Genomic DNA, 17,614 nt, shown 5'->3' with positions numbered 1-17,614 from the left:
AATATTAATGGTAGTATCTATATGATTTTCGGAGAGGAAGGGGAATCACTGAAATGGTGGGACAAAAGGTAGACCAATTCAGCAGTGAAATCCACTAGACACCATGTTGGAAATGAACTTTGTGGGGATGGAAGTCGGGAAGGGAAAAACTGGGAGAGAATGAGGGAGGGGGTGTTCAAAAGGAAATGTACTCATTACCTGACTCATGTCAGGTACAACTTACAATAAAAAGTTAAAAAAAAATAAAAAAGTAATATCATAGTAGCAATACCTAACACTTATTAATGTCCAACATATGTAGACAGGGTTTATTTTGTTTAATTCTCAAGTCAGTCATGTTGGCATCATGGAGCATTTTATTATCTCCATTTTATAGAAAAGGAGAAGCAGCTTGCCCAATTCTGGAGGAAGTCAAGAAGTTTGCCCCAGATTGTATGATTAGCAAGAAGCAGAGACAAAACTGGAATCTAAATTAAGAGTATTGTTGTTGTGTTGAGAGCTATACTTATATAAGTATCCCTGTTTAAAAAAAAAACGTATCCTGGGCTGGGAAGGTGGCTCAGTGGTAGAGCACTTGCCTTGCATGCATGAGGCCCTGGGTTCGATTCCTCAGCACCACATAAGCAAAAAGAAAAAAGCCGGAAGTGGCACTGTGGCTCAAGTGGTAGAGCGCTAGCCTTGAGCTGAAGAGCTGAGAGACAGCGCCCAGGCTCAGAGTTCAGGCCCCACGACCAGACCCAAAAAAAAAGAAAAAAAAAAAGAAAACAAAACAAAAAAAAAAACCGTATCCTTTCTCCAAATGATTTTTCAGTCCCCTGACTCTTTTCCATGGATGCTCTCACAATCATGTGATTTTACCATATGACTTTACACTCCATGTGTTCATTAATCTGGCAATACTGAGCATCCTTGAAGCCAACCAACCTGTGGAGTCTCCTGAAAGGGGTCACACTGTGAGGCTGAAGCAGAAGCTTCCCAATTAACCACTGACTTCTGTCCGTGTGAGTGTGATGGAGTTGCTGTCTCCAACAAGGAGAAAACAAGAAGCAGAAATTTAAAAAAAAAAAAACACTAAAAATTTCTTTGTAAAACACTACTGTTTCTCAAAGAATTACTAGTCATTTTATAATGTTTTGATTTCTGTTTTCATCTTTAAAAATAAAATGTATTACAGTTTTTCTAACTATATACACATATGCAAGAGGAAAATGAAACCAAAAGCGAAATTGGCCTCCACATCTAATCACTCTTCCTCTGGGTCTGTGTTCCTCTACTGTCTTTTGTTTATCACTGCAGTAGGTGAAAGAGAACACTATTCCTGCCCAAAACAAAGAGCTATCCGGCATTATCAAGGAAGCATTCCAAGGGCTCTAAGTCAACTCTCATTTGTGGGAGGAATATCAATGTTCTAAGTTCTTATTCAGTAACATTTTGTAACAAGGATTTTTCTAGCTTATTATGGACATTATGAGAAATTATGAGACAATTAAAACCCATAAATACAAGTATCTGATTTAACTGTCTCATAGAAGTCACAGATTAGAATTTCAGCAACTATAATTATCAACCTGTGACTCACTTATCCACCACTAGATGGTACTAATTCTCTCTCTCTGACTCTTTAATGCAAAAATATGTTAACTATGTTAAGTAATGTAAAAATGTCTTTTAATATTAAAATAGATTTGAAGGAAATTTAGGGGATGACAGAAAACTTCTAAAATGTTTTGAATGATTTGTGGCTCCTAAATTTAAATCACAATTTTTCTGAAAAGGTTTTGGATTCTATATCAGAAAAACTAAAAAGGAAGGCCTATACTAAGTTTTCCATACATGATTAATCTTGAGAATCCATATACACTGTCAACATACTTGTCCAAAAGCTCTCTGCTTCGCTACAAGTTGAAAATTTAGATTTAGTTGAATAATCTAGACATGGTAGTTTATGTATCATACTAGATATACAAATATATATTATATTATATATATATGTATACATACTATACATATGCATACATACAAACTATCACTGAACTTTTGCTCTTTTTTTTGTATCTTTTCAAATCACTTTTCATGATCAGAAAAATCACCATGAAGTTGCAACTAATGAATATAACTAATGAATATAACTAATGAATATAACTTCCTGGGCTATGCATTACAAAAAGAGACAATCCTATTTCTATCTCTTCCACATCTTTACCATAAAGAGTATCTCCACAACAAAAACCCAGCTTATAAATCCCTATCTTAATGACATTTTCTGCATTTAATTCAATTTAGATTTCTTTTCTACAGAGACGGTTTGTGGGATAGCACGTTCTCATCAGAGAACATTTCTTGTTAGATAATTTAGAGAACTAAGAAGCAAGTAAACCCAGACTAGTAAACCTCCTACCTCTGAAATCTAGGTTGAGTCCTTTCAGAGAAACAATCATTCTAGCAAACACAGTCTGTAAGTAGAGATGGCAAAATAATAATAATAATGCAGCCAATTCATATTCCCATTCTGGCTTTGATTCTTACTATCCACATGACCCTAGACAAATCGTGCAATCTCTTTCAGTTGTTTCTGTATGATAGGGTTAATAAAAATACCTACCTTAGGAGTGGGTGTGGCAGTATGCAGTATTCACCTGTAATCCCAGATACTCAGCAAGTAGAGATAGGAGTAGCGCGGTTCAAGCCTGGAGACTCTACCTAAAAACAAACTAAAAGCAAAAGGACTGAGTCATGGCTCAAGTGCTAGAACACTTGCTTGCCCCAACTGGCAGTCTTCAGTATGGGGGGGAGGTGAAGAAGGATGATTGAGAATTAAATAAAATAATATATTAAAGTTCTGTGAACTTGGACAGAATTGAGAAGTTGGAAGTGGTTCAACCTCTCTAAGCCTTTCCCTCATCTATAATTTTGAAATAAAACTTCCTTTTGTGAGGATTAAATGAGTTTAACATCAGTCACAAAGAAGAAAGAAAAGCGTTACTAAAACCACTTATGGCATCCAGAAACAATAGTGCATGCCTATAATAACCTCTACTCTTGAGGCTGAGGACAAAGGTTCTTAGACTTCAAGGCCAGCCTTAGCTAGATAGTAAGATCCTCCAAATTCAATAAATAAAATGATTGTAACCAACTTTGTTGGTCAAGGAGTGGTTATCCTGATGCATTTCAATAAAACTATTTATTTTCGGCCTTAATTTCTTATAAAGCCCTTAACAAGTAAGATCTAGTAACTATTAAAAGTTCCAGGAGTACAGGGACACAAGAGTCTGAAGGACAGTTTAAGACGGATGTTTAACATTCTGTTTTAATTTGTTTATGTTACTGCAATGTAACAAACATATGGTTCCCAACTCTCCCTCTTAAAGCTTGCTACACAAAGGCCTTGTGGAGTCAGCTGGGAACAAAGCAAGGAAGAGAAACCAAGTTCCATCCCTGGCATGGGATAGCACACAAAAGACAGCTGTTGAGACAAAAGATCCAGAGTTTAGGACGCCCATAAACATCAAGCTTCCTTAGGATGTGGAATGGAAGGTTCTAATTGTGTGTATGCACGTGTGTGTGAGCATGTGTATACAACTGAAACTATCATTCATTAGGTCCATATTTGGAAAGTCACCTACTTGACTAAAAGTTATTTGCAGCCTCCACAATAATACTGGTGGAATTTTCTAAATGATTTGGGACAGGGGAGGGGGACACCCATAGAACAAAAAAAAAAATCTGAACTCCCCAGTATTTCTGATGCCAGCTAAGTTGGAACAAAGAGCATTCTGACCTCCTGCTCACACTCTTCTATTACAAACAAGTACGTTTAGACAGTTTAGTTCCACAGTTTACACGTCTTGATACTTTTTTGTTGTTAAATTGCTTTTATTTTAATCATGTTATATGATTAAAATGGCCCTCTCAAGCATAGTACTGAAATCTTGTCTCAGTTTCTTCATCAGAGGCAATGCTATGCCTAAGGCAGAAATGTAGCTTAGCTATGCTCAGGCTGAATTCCTAGTATGGCCTCCTAGAATTCAGTGTTAATGGATCAACCATGTGTTAAGTAAGGTGTCTTAAACAGAAACACACAGAGAGGCATCATACAAGCATTTGTACCTTAACCTCCAACTTCACACTCCAGCCACAGGTTAAAAAGCACCACTTCTTGTCCAGGGCAATCTCTCATTTTTGAGCAACCAACTACCTCTAAATATGGGAGTTTCTGTGTCCCCCTCAGGTTCAGTTAGGTCACTAGGCTGACTCAGAGAACTCAAGAAAATGCAATGCTTATGATCACAGTTTATTTTTATACATAACACAAAATATGACAAATGGAAGAAATGTATAGGATGAGGCCTAGGAGAGTCTCAAAGGACATTTGTGCCCTTCACAACACTGAGGTCATAAAGGAAACGAGAGACACTAAGTACATGCCTATAATCTTAGCACAAGGAAAGGTAAAGCAGAAGGACCAAAAGTTTCTAGACAAGCCAGGCACCAATGGCTCATGCCTTTAATCCTAGTTACTCAGGAGGTTGAGATCTGAGGACTATGGTTCGAAGCCAGCCTAGGCATAAAAGTCTCTGAGAGATTCTTGTCTCTAATAAACTATTCAAAAAAGCTGGAAATAGCTGGGCGCCGGTGGCTCATACCTGTAATCCTAGCTATTCAGGAGGCTGGGATCTAAGGATTGTGGTTCAAAGCCAGCCCAGGCAGGAAACTCCCCATAAGACTCTTATCTCCAATTAACCACCAGAAAACCAGAAGTGGTGCTGTGGCTCAAGTGGTAGAGCACTAGCCTTGAGATGAAGAGCTGAGGGACAGCACCCAGTTCCAGAGTTCAAGCCCCAGGAACAGAAAAATAAAAAGAGTTGTAGGCCAAACTAGATTATATAGTGACTTCCAGGCCAGCCTGGAACTACACAACAATACATTCTATCCAACAATGAAAACAAGATGGGGAGGGAAAAAAAAAAAAAACAGATGGTATATGTATAACATTATCTTTCAGTAGAAAAATAATACAAAACTAGCCCAAAGCACTGCAGACTATAGCCACTTATGATCAGAAAGTCTTTTATCCTCAAAAGCCCCTGAGGTTATCAGATAATGGGATCAGATTTTTTCCTAAATTCTAGAGCAAACAAAAGCCATTACACCTTCATTCACTCTATTTCATCCAGCAAAGATACAATGAACACTGGGCCAAGCCATGAAGTCTTCTTTTTTGCCCACAGAGGAAGACAAGCATAACATCTTTCCTTATCTGTCATGAAGGCCACCACTGACCGACACTCCAGTGGCAAAACAGGCCAAGATTCAAGAAGAATAACAAATTTATTTACTCAAAATTCTACATGATACAGGAAAGTTCAGATATGAAATCTTCAAGACCCAAAGAATCTGCCAATTTTTATGTTTAAATTTCATAAAGAATGGGCAGCTATGTGGACCTTGTGATTGCACAGAGTCTAACTATGAGAAGGGACTCAAGAAAGGTATGCAGTATTCTGATTCTTCTTGGCCCCCTCTGCATGGCACCTCCCTCTCACCCCAACCCCCCCACCAATGAAGGTCTTCTGACCTACAATCAGATAAGGGAGGTTAGATGGAATTGCTTTATGGTTAAGAGAAGGTTATATTCTAGGTTATATTATGGCTGATTTGAAGGAGAAAGGTCCTAGTTCATAAGACTGAGGCATGCAGTTTTTACTCAGGGAAAAACCTTCCATGACAATGCTAACTACAGAGAACCAGAGTGGGTGGGGGATTACCTACATATTCTTATGCATGTAAAACTATGTGTATATTTATATATTCATATATATATATATATATATATATATATCCATAACCAAGCACACAAATTTCAGGTGTAGAAGAAGAAGGGCAATGCCAGTTTAGCTAGAGAGCTAAATATAGGAATGGCAGGAGATGATGTAGGAAGGCAGTCACACATTTGATCATTGAAGGCTCTGGAAGTGATTGTGAGTTCTTTGGATTTTATTCAGATGTGATGGGAAATGACTGGAGGGTTTGGAGTAAGAGGGTTTGGATTTTTAACAATCATTCCTGAGGTAGGCAAGGTAGTGGCATGCCTGAAATCTCAGCACTCAGGAAGGTTGAGCAGGGGAATCACGAGTTCCACAACATCTGAGGGTTACGTAACCAGGCTGCCTTTAAACAACTCATTTTTGTTGCTAAGTGAAGAGAGAGGTTAAGGTGACAGGAGGGAAAGATTCAAGTAATGAAGAATACTTTTGAGTAACCCTGGAATATGAACGAGTAACTTGGACTAGGGTGGCTGTAGGAGAGAGAGAGAGAGAGAGAGAGAGAGAGAGAGAGAGAGAGAGAGAGAGAGAGAGAGAGACTGGATATGTTTTGAAGGCAGAACCAACAATATCTGCCATTGGAATGGACCTGAAGTACATGGAAAAAGAGAAGTCAAGGATGGTGCCAAGTTTTGCTCAAGGGACAAATAGGAAACTGATGTTGACTTTCAATGAGCTAGGATCAAGAAATCATCCATATATATTTTTTTTTCCTAAGCATGTTGTGAATTCTTAGTGCTCTTTGAAGTCCTAATTACTTGGATTACTAAATGGCTAATGGCTTAAAACATGTAAATTACTGTGCTGCAAACTATGGACTCAGTAAACATTAGCTAATTTTAGCTACACTCACAATCACAGTGAAACTTTTTATTTAAATTTTATTGTAAAGGTAATGTACAAAGAGGAGCACATTTCTTTTTGAACAGTGTTACCCCTCCCTCATTTTCTCCCTCTTTTTTCCCTCTTGATCATTCTTCTCCCTCCCCGCCCCCAAGTTGTAAAGTTTATTGCCAACATAGTGTCTAATGAGTATCACTGTTGAATTGGTTCACTCTTTGCCCTACCATTTCATGTGAGTCCACTTCCCTTCCCTAAATCAGATAAACATGTGTGTGTGTGTGAGAGAGAGAGAGAGAGAGAGAGAGAGAGAGAGAGAAATGGTACAGAAACAAAAAACAGTGACAACTAGGAATAAACCAAAGCGGGGGGGGGGGGGGAGTGGAAAAAAAAGAAAGAACTGCAAACAGCTCACGCCTGTAATCCTAGCTACTCAGGAGGCTGAGATCTGAGGATCGCGGTTCAAAGCCAGCCTGGGCAAGAAAGACCATGAGACTCCTATCTCCAATAAACCACCAGAAACCCGGAAGTGGTGCTGTAGCTCAAGTGGTAGAGCGCTCGCCTTGAGCTGAAGAGCTGAGGGACAGCGCCCAGGCCCAGAGTTCAAGCCCCACGACCAACAAACAAACAAACAAACAAAAAACTCTTGTTTCCATTTCTGGGAATTCATTTTGATAAGCATCATTTTATATGCTCATATGCACATAGCTATTGAGTCATTGTAATCCTCTCCTAATAATATTCTAGACATATTCTAGTTATTACAAATGAGGGAAACTTTCAGCCTATGTTTCTTTGGGTCTGGCTTATTTCACTTTAATTTTTTCCAAGTCTTTCAAATTCCTTATGGCTCACAGTGCAACTTCTAAGCCAATTATTTTGTAATATAACCAGAACTACCAGACCAAAACTAAGGGTAGTCCATGAAAAAGTAATCCTTTTCTCCCACTGCTTTCTGTCTAGGTAAAGGGAGAATGTGCTACATGACAGGAGAGAAAGATTTAAGTACTGAAGAAGTACTCAGAAGTATTCTTCTGAGTAATCCTGGAATGTGAACAAGTGACTTGGACTAGGGTGACTGCACCAAAGGCAGGGGGGGAAGAGAGAGAGAGAGAGAGAGAGAGAGAGAGAGAGAGAGAGAGAGAGAGAGAGAGAGAGAGAGAGAGAGAGAGAGAGAAACTGGATATATATTGAAGGCAGAACTAACAAAACACTAGCAGCACTGGGTTTGAACTCAGAGCCTCAGGCTTGCTAGGCAGGACTCTACCACTTGAACCACACCTACAGTCCTAGACAACACTAGATTTGAATGAATGGCTCTAAGATTTTTTCTGTGAGAATAAATGCAATGGCAATTCAAAGGTTTCATGGTGGGAGGTTACAATAGTGAACATCTAATCTTTATAAACCAGAAAAACTGAAGATACTTTTGTTTTGGGTCCGGTTGTGGGGCCTGAACTCTGGGCCTGGGCGCTGTCCCTCAGCTCTTCAGCTCAAGGCTAGTGCTCTACCAACTTGAGCCACAGCACCACTTCCGGCTTTTTTCTTTTTTGTTTATGTGGTGCTGAGGAATCGAACCCAGGGCCTCATGCATGCAAGGCAAGCGCTCTACCATTGAGCCACCTTCCCAGCCCGAAACTGAAGATACTTTTATCATATTGTTTTCTGTCCTGTGCTGAACTGTTAGTTTGTAATTCAATATTCAATCCAGATAAACACCACCATCATCACTTTCCCAATAAATCTGCCTCCAACTCTTCTAATGAACACCTCTTCCTGTTCTTCTTGAAGATGGTTACTCAACACCAATAACCTCTTTCTAGCCAGGGAAATCAAGCCTGTGCATTTGTGCTATTGTTCCTTTTGAGGAAAAAGGGGAACTGAAAGTCCAGAAGTCACTAAAAAATGATAGTATTTGATATATTTGGATTATGGGATTATCTGTGGAGATTTTAGGGTTGTAATGGATATTCTAATATATCTAGTATTCTTCTTGTCTCCAAGTTTGTCTTTCTGGCTTTGGGTGAGATTTTTATAGCTTCCTATTGATGAAAGATGAACAAATGATGTAGTATAAAATATGTTGTTTTATAAAGTATTCATTATTAAACATGATTGAGCCTAATATGCTAAACAAAATAGAAAACTGGTCTTCAGAGTTCACCAACACTCACTGGTTGGTAAGAAACCAAATGATTCAGTGACAGATGCTTAGCTAAGGAAGGAGCCGGGAGGAAGGCTTGAACAAGGACCTATGAAGAGAATGATTGCAAAGGAGGTTGTGATCAAATGTGCCAAACATTATCATGTTGTATAAAGTAAGGCATGAGAGTTGAATATCGTATTTTACAGTAAAGAGGCTATTGATGACCTTAACAAGGACTCTATTCTTAGGGTAGTAAATGAGGTAGAGGGCTTGAAAAACTTATTGGAGTTAATAGAGAATGAGAAGAGCAGGAATAAGTAGAATCTTGCTGGAAAAGGAAGAAAAGGATGAGGAAATTTTCAGTAAAAGCTACTTAAGTTGAGATTCTGCACAAATGTAAGATCTTACATGTACACTAACGGGAATTATACAGTGGAGGGGGATGAACTCAAGTTGAGGAAGAGAAATTACATGTGATGTTTAATCTGTGAGATTGTACTGTATGCATCTGAGGACAATCATAGAAGTAGTGACTACATATAGAAACTGGCGGTTTAGACATTAAAATGGGAAGGAGGAAATCTATGGATCTAGAAAGCAGAAAAATGGCAGATATAAAGGTGAGGTGATGTGATTTGATTTGATTGCTACCACGTTCTTAGTGGAAAAAGTAAATAAAATGGGTTAGGAGAGGATGGGGATGAGGGGTGAGGGTAAGGGGACACAGCTCTCTGGAAAAATGGTGGAACAAAGTGACTTGGAAGTATAATAGATCCGCCTGACAAGTACTCAGAGACTATTTGGGAGTTTAAAATCAAATGTCAATACTAGTTGGATGGATGTAATTTTTTTCAATCATTCAGGTATTTAGTGGGAAATTGAAGAAAACCAGTTTGAGTTTTCCAAGTGAGAATGGAGAAAATTGGGTGTGTGTGTGTGGCTGTCAGAAGTGCCTAGAATGGAGGACTTTGAAATTCAAGTTGTGCAAGAACTGAAAGGACATGATTGATAATGGAAAGGGAATCCTGATGGGAAAGAAAACAGGCTGGCCTACCAGAAAGAACCTCAAAGTCTAGGAGATAGAGCAGGATTATAATCACTGACAGTATAATGTCTAGGGCATTCCCTATGAGTAGTGGCTGAAGTTGGAGGTAGAACAAAGTCATTGGAAGTGAAGAAGTCAAAGACTGAGAGGTAAAGGTTTTGGGAAAAATAATCTCTGTGTGCAGAAAAATCACCAAGTATATAAAATGGGGTAAGCCGTGTCCCATATCTAACATCACTGAAGAAGCTGTGACTACATAGAGAAAGGAAGACAGTTTGTCTTGTTTTGTCAAAGGAAATATCATGACCTCTGAAGAGCGAGACAATCCATCGAGGCACGGTTAGAGTAACAAGAGTTTTATTAACAGTAGAAAGGGCAAGGGCAGCCTCGACCACCAAAGCTCCAAGCCTCCAGTGGGCAGCCCTGCTCTCTAATAGTTGATCTGCCAACCACCCACCCTGCTCTCTCAACTTCCAAGCTTAACTTCCCAGGTCTCCCTCTGCTGCTCTCTCCTTTCTCCAAGCTTGCTCAACTGCCTTTGCTTGGAACCTGGGGCCTACCCCACTCCAACGGGTCTCCCCCTCCTAACACTTCTCAACTGCCATTCATGCCCCTTCCCCAAGCTGTCCATTGACCTCTTGATATGTGAGGCTTGACTCCTCACCCTCCAGCAGCGTGCTCCAAGGGGTAGTGACGTCAACCTCCTGATGCGCCTACCCCTCCATTCAGACTACATTCCCTACTGGTTTTCATGTCCAATCAAATCATTGATTGCTTCTGGACCAAAATCCTACGCTTTCCCTTCTTCCCCCACATTGGAGAGGAAATGCAAATTTGACATATAACAAGGAGACCATAGAAAAACAATGGTTAACACTTGGTAAGTCTTATCCTCGAGGGATCTTCTGAGTGTCTCTGAACAGTCCATCTTGCAGTCTTCTCTGGATATTGTTTCACTGCCTGTTTCACTTGAGAGTGAGGGATCCAATGTTGTCTTAATGGGTGCAGTTTTCCCGCGACTTTAATAGCCAAAGGTGTACCGGCCTTGGCTACCAAAGCATAGGCGGTAAAAGAACATGTTGCAAAGCCTGCAAGGACTGCACAAAATTGTGGTTAAAAATTTACATAAGGGGTGCATCTTGCTCGCAAAGTGGGAGGAGGCTTACCCAATCATGGCCAGTCTCTGTAATTAGTTTAAGGTGCTATTAATTCTTTCCACCTGTCCTGAACTTGAGGTAACTTCCAAATTATCCCTAGGGCCTTAGCTAATAATTGAGCAACTTGGGCCATTGTCAGACCCCACTGCTAAGGGTAAATCAAATCGAGGAATTATTTGATGGACTTTTTTTTTTGTCAGTCGTGGGGCTTGAACTCTGAGCCTAGGCGTTGTACTTCAGTTCTTCAGCTCAAGGCTAGTGCTCTACCACTTGAGCCACAGCTCCACTTCTGGCTTTTTCTGTTTATGTGGTGATGAGGAATCAAACCCAGGGCCTCATGCATGTGAGGCAAGCACTCTACCACTGAGCCAACTTCCCAGCGCCTTGATGGAGTAATTTTTTAACTGTTACTGAGCAGTTTTGGTTTTTGTCGGGAATGCCTCAGCCCAGTCTGAAAAAGTATCCACTAGGACTAACAGATACCAGTAACTATACTTTCCAGGCTTTACCTCCGTGAAGTCCACTTCCCCAAATTCACCAGGTAGGATTCCTTGCATATGTGCCTTCCAGCTTTCCAGCGTTTTGGCAACTTGCTACATTAGGCTTGTCAGACTGAGGCCCCACTGGTTTTCAAGACAGTTTTAGGCAGTGGCCCTCGGGTCATTTACCAGGGTGACAATTTTTTTTTCTTTTTCTCCAGAAGATAAAAGTCCTCTCTCTTTGTATAGGGCCCCATGGACATGAGCTGTAGCAAAAGCACACCTGCTGTCTGTGTAAATATTAACTGTTTTTCCTTTCGCCCACCTTCAAGGCTTGAATGAGAGCAATTAATCCAGCTCTCTGAGCGGAGGTCCCATGACTTAGGGCCTGTGCCCAAATTACTTTACCTGCTGATACCACAGCTGCCCCTGCACACCAAGCTCCATCCTTGACAAAACTACTTCCATCTGTGTACAGTCCATCATCAGGAGTCCCCACAGGAATGTCTGGCAGGCTTCACCTTCATCTGCCGATGTTCTGCAGGATTTCAGCACAATTGTGGAGGCTCACTGGAGTCATCATCTGGGAGAAGAGTAGTTGGATTGAGTGCATTTACCTTTATGAAGGTGATTCTTGGCTGATCCAGTAGCCGGGCCTGGTACTGCCTAATTCAGGCATTTGTTAGCCACCTTACAGGCATGCCTCCTAACAAGGCTTCCACTGAATGGGGTACAGTTACCTTCAGGTCTTGTCCCAGAGCTAGTTTATCAGCCTTTTTCACCAGGATAGCTGTTGCTGTTAATGCTCTCAAACAAGATGGCCAGACAGTTGCCACTGAGTCCAGCCTTTTGGAGAGGTAGGCTACTGGCTTTTTCAGAAGGCCCCAAGGTCTGGATCAGAATTCCCTTAGCAATGCCTCTGGATTCTGCCACAAAGAGCTGAAAAGGCTTATGGAGGTCCAGCAAGGCCAAAGCTGGAGCAGAAATTAAAGCCTGTTTTCCTGCTTGATTTTTCCAATACCGAATAGGCAGCTCCAGTATCCACAAGGAATTCTTTTTCCCCTTACTTGTAATGTTATCATGGGCTCTGGGGGGGCTGAGAACAGAGCCCGGACGGATCATTCTGTATCCTCTCCCAGGTTTAGAATCTGAGCCTCCTTTCTCCTCCTTGGACAGACTTTTTCCCAGTGTCCATTTTGTTTGCAACAGGCACACTGGCCTAGTCCTAGAGGTTCCCTACTGCCATTTGCAAAGTCTTCACTGAGGGTTTCTTAGTCCCTGTCCCAGTGCTGTGAACAATATTCAAATCACCTTTTCAACTGTTTTTCTTCTAGGGTATCTCTGTTATCAAACACCCACTGGGCAACCACTACCAACTCAGTTAACACCTTTAATTGTGGAAGTTTTCTTCTAATATCTGGGGCCGACTGGGTAATGAAGGCCATATTTATCTCTGCTAGCAATATCTGGTGATAATTGTTAAGTATATAAGACAGAATTATCAGCAAACACACACAAATAGCCACAGACACTTAACCCACATGTGCCACATCTTTCTCATCTCCCAGATGACCTCCGGGGGAGTTCCCACATGGCTTCCCAAGAAAGCTCCAGATGACCTCCAAAGGAGGTCACTTGGCTTCTCAAGTCCCAAATGACCTCCAGAGGAGGCCCCAAATGGCCTCTCAAGGAGGCCCCAGATGACCTCTTGAGGAGGTCCCAAAAGCAGGCTGGCAAGCTTTCCCAGACTCACCCCTAGAGGGTTCCCAAATGACTCCTGCCCACTTGGTCCTTGGGAAACAGACATTGAGGGAGACTCATCCCTGAGGGCTGAGATACTCACCTACCAGGGGTTTTCCTGGGGGCCAAGGCCTGTTGCCCTCCAGATGGATTATCTCGCTGGGGCCTCCAAATATTATGACCTCTGAAGAGCGAGACAATCCATCGAGGCACGGTTAGAGTAACAAGAGTTTTATTAACAGTAGAAAGGGCAAGGGCAGCCTCGACCACCAAAGCTCCAAGCCTCCAAGCCTGCTCTCTAATAGTTGGTCTGCCAACCACCCACCCTGCTCTCTCCTCAATTTCCAAGCTTAACTTCCCAGGTCTTCCTCTGCTGCTTTTGCTTAACTCGCTTAACTTCCCAGGTTTTCCCCTGCTGCTCTCTCCTTTCTCCAAGCTTGCTCAACTAACTTAACTGCCTTTGCTCGGAACCTGAGGCCTACATATAGGCCGTGCCCCTCCCCCACTCCAACAGATCTCCCCCTCCTAACAGTTCTCAACTGCCATTCATGCCCCTTCCCCAAGCTGCCCACTGACCTCTTGATATGTGGGGCTTGACTCCACACCCGGGGTAGTGACGTCAGCCTCCTGATGCCCCACCCCCTCCAGTCAGACTATGGGGGCCCACAGGTTATTACAGAAACGAGATAGGAGCAATTGTGATCCTTCAGATGGCTATACAACACTTATAAATTCAAAGCAGTTAGATAGGAGGAAAAACCAGCTGCCCCTTACCTTCAATATTGCCTTCTGAAAATAGAAGGAATTGTTAAATGCCTTTTGGAAAGATTAAAAGCAAGACTAAAGAACACTGTGGTCCTTGAAGATACACATGTCAATTGTTGGTAGGGTTGTTATGTGAACAATTCTAGTATGTTATTTGCCATTTGGGATTTATTTCAAAAGAATAATATATTTCGAGGAATCATGTATTTGAGATCCCTTTTATAGCTAGGGTTCTACAAAAGGAAAAGTAGAATTGAGACTACAAAAGCTACAAAACAGGTAATTGTACAGTTCTGGAGCATAAATCTGATTAATCACCCTACTTGAGATTAGGCAGAAGTACTGTAGATCTCGATTCTAGAAATAAAACTAATTTTAACAGCGTCTAATTTTACTAGATGCTGTTGTTCTTAAGATACACTAACTTTATTATCCTAACAATGTATGAAAGACTAAGGAGGTTGCTATGTGTTGGATAATGTTTGACTTGTATGCTCTCAAAGCTTCTTGGGCTGAAAACCTGGTTCCCGAGAAGCAATGTAAGGGAACTAGCGTCTCCAACAAGTGGAGCTTAAAGGAAGGTATTTAGTTCCACTTGCCCTATCTGTGAAAGCAGGATAACAGTGACCCAATCCCTGAATCTTTGTTTCCTGTCTTGCCACGTGATCTCATAAGCACCCATTATGAAGTCATCCACCGTGTTGTAATGAAGACAGAACACCCTCACTAAGATTGAACTGATCAATTACAAAATCTACTTTCTGCTTCAAAAGCCATGATGTGAATGAATCTGTCTTCTTTATAAAGTTCCTGGTTTCAAGGGCTTTCTTCCAGCAACACAAAATAGACTCATAAATGGGTAATATTCTCTGGGAAAAACTACTGTGAAGTACATGGGAAAGGGAAATTGTGAAGTGAGCATGCATTCCTAGTAAGATTAACAGAAAAAACAAGATAGGAAGACAATGACAATGGATGTGACATTCTGATTTAGAGAACCAAAACTCCAGCCAAATTAACAAGAGCATGTCCAACCTCAATTGGTATTTATAATTCAGTAACTTTTGCCTCCAAAATGGAATCAAAACTATTCAATCATTGAAAAGTGATTAGCATTGGAATTCTTGTATAACGTTTGTCACGGAAGTAATGGTTTGCACTTACTTGGAAGAAAACTGACACCCAGTTTATCACCAAGGAAGATCGCGAATCAGTCTGCTTAGAATAACAAACCACTATAACACAGTAAAATTGAAGAGGGCAACATTGTTGTACTGCTCACTAAGCCCTACCTACTGAATAAGGGTGGAAACCTGGATGAAAGACAAGACAGAAACAAGAGATTTTCAGATTTGCCTATGCTTGTCCTGCTGCCTTTGTTCTGATCCTCAGAACTAAATATCTCGTCTCACTTGTTCTGACATTGCTACTTAATGAAACTCTGGGCCATAACAAGACGAGGCTTACCTTTCTGGTGCCCCACCTGAGTTGACCTAAGGCTGGGGCATGTAGCTGATAATCATATGACCTCCGTGTGTCACTGCTCTTCTTCAGTGTCTTCCCACACTAACCCAGGATTTGGCAACAATAGCCGATGTGAACACTGAGACCTCTTTGCATGTTTGCAGCTGCTTGGACCTTTAGTACATACAAAAAACTGAGACATCATCCTACACCCCATCCCACACATACCAGCTGGCTAGCCTACTGACTGTAGAGATGTTCTGACAAAGGTTAGCAGAAACACCCAACCAATCTGTCATAATAGCTGCCTAAGCCACTTGCATTTTGAGATGCTGTGCAGCGATAACTGCTGTCAGAGTGGCCAAGTGGGTCCATCCCTTGGATTGTTCTCTCTCCTCTAAAATGGCAGAGCGCCAACAACTATATCAAGTGGAAAATGGAAATTAAGACTGAATTGTATCTAATTCCCATAAATTGTAGGTCATTTTACTTGTTTATGGTCTTCACAGCATAGTGATACTGGTTACTCTTCCATAGACTGACAAAGCTTCCACATCCATTCTTTCCCTGTACTGGTGCTGTGAAAGCAAATGTTTTTTTATAACTAGGGTAAAGGCTTCCCAAAGTGGAGTCAGGAGACTGCGAGAGGAATGCATTTATACCTGCCTAAGGCCCAAACCACAGAATGTTCCAGCAGAATAAACAAATGAAATCAGTATCCACAGCCCTTCAACACCTCTCATTTGTGAGTACACTACCAATCAGAATTATTTGTTTGATTTAGAACTTCTGCCCAGCCAATGAACTACCATTGAAAACAACTTTTTGTGGAAATCTATTTAAAAACAAAACAACAAAAAACCTGTATTGCATTTACCTTACAAGAGGATATTCAGAACTGCCCTCAGTGTACCAAGATTGCAATTGTTTCCAAAACAAATGCTATTCAACCTGTATTCATATTTTAAAAGGATTCCAAGATACCTTGTCAAACAATAACAATCTTAAGGGATACAGACTTGTTCAGCATACACAAGGCTCGATTTCACTCCTGGCACCATAAGATTAACAAATGTTTTACTTCCCAACTGCCTTTAGAAACCTGACTCAATTTAAATCCTATCAAATACTTTGCAGGCCATATGAACCATTATCAGTGGTACAATTATACCCAAAACGTCTCTAGAATGTGTAGATAGCAAGTGCACACTGCAGCCAACTAGCATATATGTAGTGTTGGTCAGCTGTCAAAGTATAATCATGAACATAAACAAAAAAAAGGGTGCTGCCACCAATAACAGAAAATGACAATCAAAAATTATTGCAGTAGGCAGTTTGAGATATTAACAGCTAATGAACTCTTCCTCCCACTGAAAATGGCCATTTTCTTATCTACTGGCTGCATTGTTCCAAACTTCTCAACTGCCAGCTCTCTTGGCTGTCAAGCAGTTCTAGCTAGGTCTCTGCTCAACATGGTCCAAATTCCACTGCACTTTGTGTATCAAGGAACTTTCTGCAACACATGCTCCTTCAAGTATGTGTATATATCAGCAACATCACAGATGCCATCTAAGCCTGTTTAATCAGAATATGCATTTAAACAACAGTCCTAAGTGATCATTTTCATTCTTAAAATGTTCCTTTTTTCCCACTTCAACTCTTTAGTTTTTATATTAACTGTAATGTGGAGACAATGATGTGAGGTTCATTGTTTTCAGAAGCACCCAGTCTTAACAAGAAAAAAATAAGATTCACAAAGTATTAATCTGTCTATGCATACACAGAAACAGGCAGAGGTTGCCTGGTCAACCTCCCAAGCATTCACTTCCCCATTTCACACCGTCTCCACAATCCTGTTCGTAATGTTCAACATCAATCTTTTTTCCAACAGGGTTTTATCCCCCACTTACATGTATTTAAACCCCACCCAGACAGCACATATCTTGAGAAACAAGTACTAAAACTTACTCAACTTTCTTAATCTCCAAACCCTAGGAATTGTGTGTGATAAAGACTTGTTTGACAGTGCCTTTGTTTCTGCTTAATAACTTGGTCATTAAGCAGCCAATTCACGCAATTTTAAACACATGCAAAAATATCTTACCTATTTAAGTCTTAAAATTATAGCATATATTTTCAGTCAGATCAATCTGTTT

At 40.8% G+C, this 17,614-nt stretch overlaps 1 long non-coding RNA gene across 2 annotated transcripts; it reads right to left on the bottom strand.

Annotated features, from left to right (window-relative positions):
• Positions 1–988: 988 nt before the first annotated feature.
• Positions 989–15,711, bottom strand: LOC138826085 (uncharacterized). 2 transcript variants are annotated; one of them, XR_011371558.1, is made up of 4 exons: positions 15,462–15,711; positions 11,898–12,072; positions 2,603–2,711; positions 989–1,019 (listed from the first exon to the last, which is right to left on the bottom strand). It is a non-coding gene; the product is annotated as an uncharacterized lncRNA (long non-coding RNA). The 2 variants fall into 2 exon arrangements; XR_011371559.1 differs by lacking the exon at positions 15,462–15,711 and adding an exon at positions 13,333–13,666.
• Positions 15,712–17,614: the final 1,903 nt, after the last annotated feature.

The sequence above is a fragment of the Dipodomys merriami genome, unplaced genomic scaffold, assembly GCF_024711535.1.
Source record: "Dipodomys merriami isolate MVZ:Mamm:240054 unplaced genomic scaffold, mDipMer1.0.p SCAF_14, whole genome shotgun sequence".
Lineage (NCBI taxonomy): Eukaryota > Metazoa > Chordata > Mammalia > Rodentia > Heteromyidae > Dipodomys > Dipodomys merriami.
The sequence above is the reverse complement of the archived record's forward strand: the minus strand, read 5'-3'. Positions and strand labels throughout refer to the sequence as shown.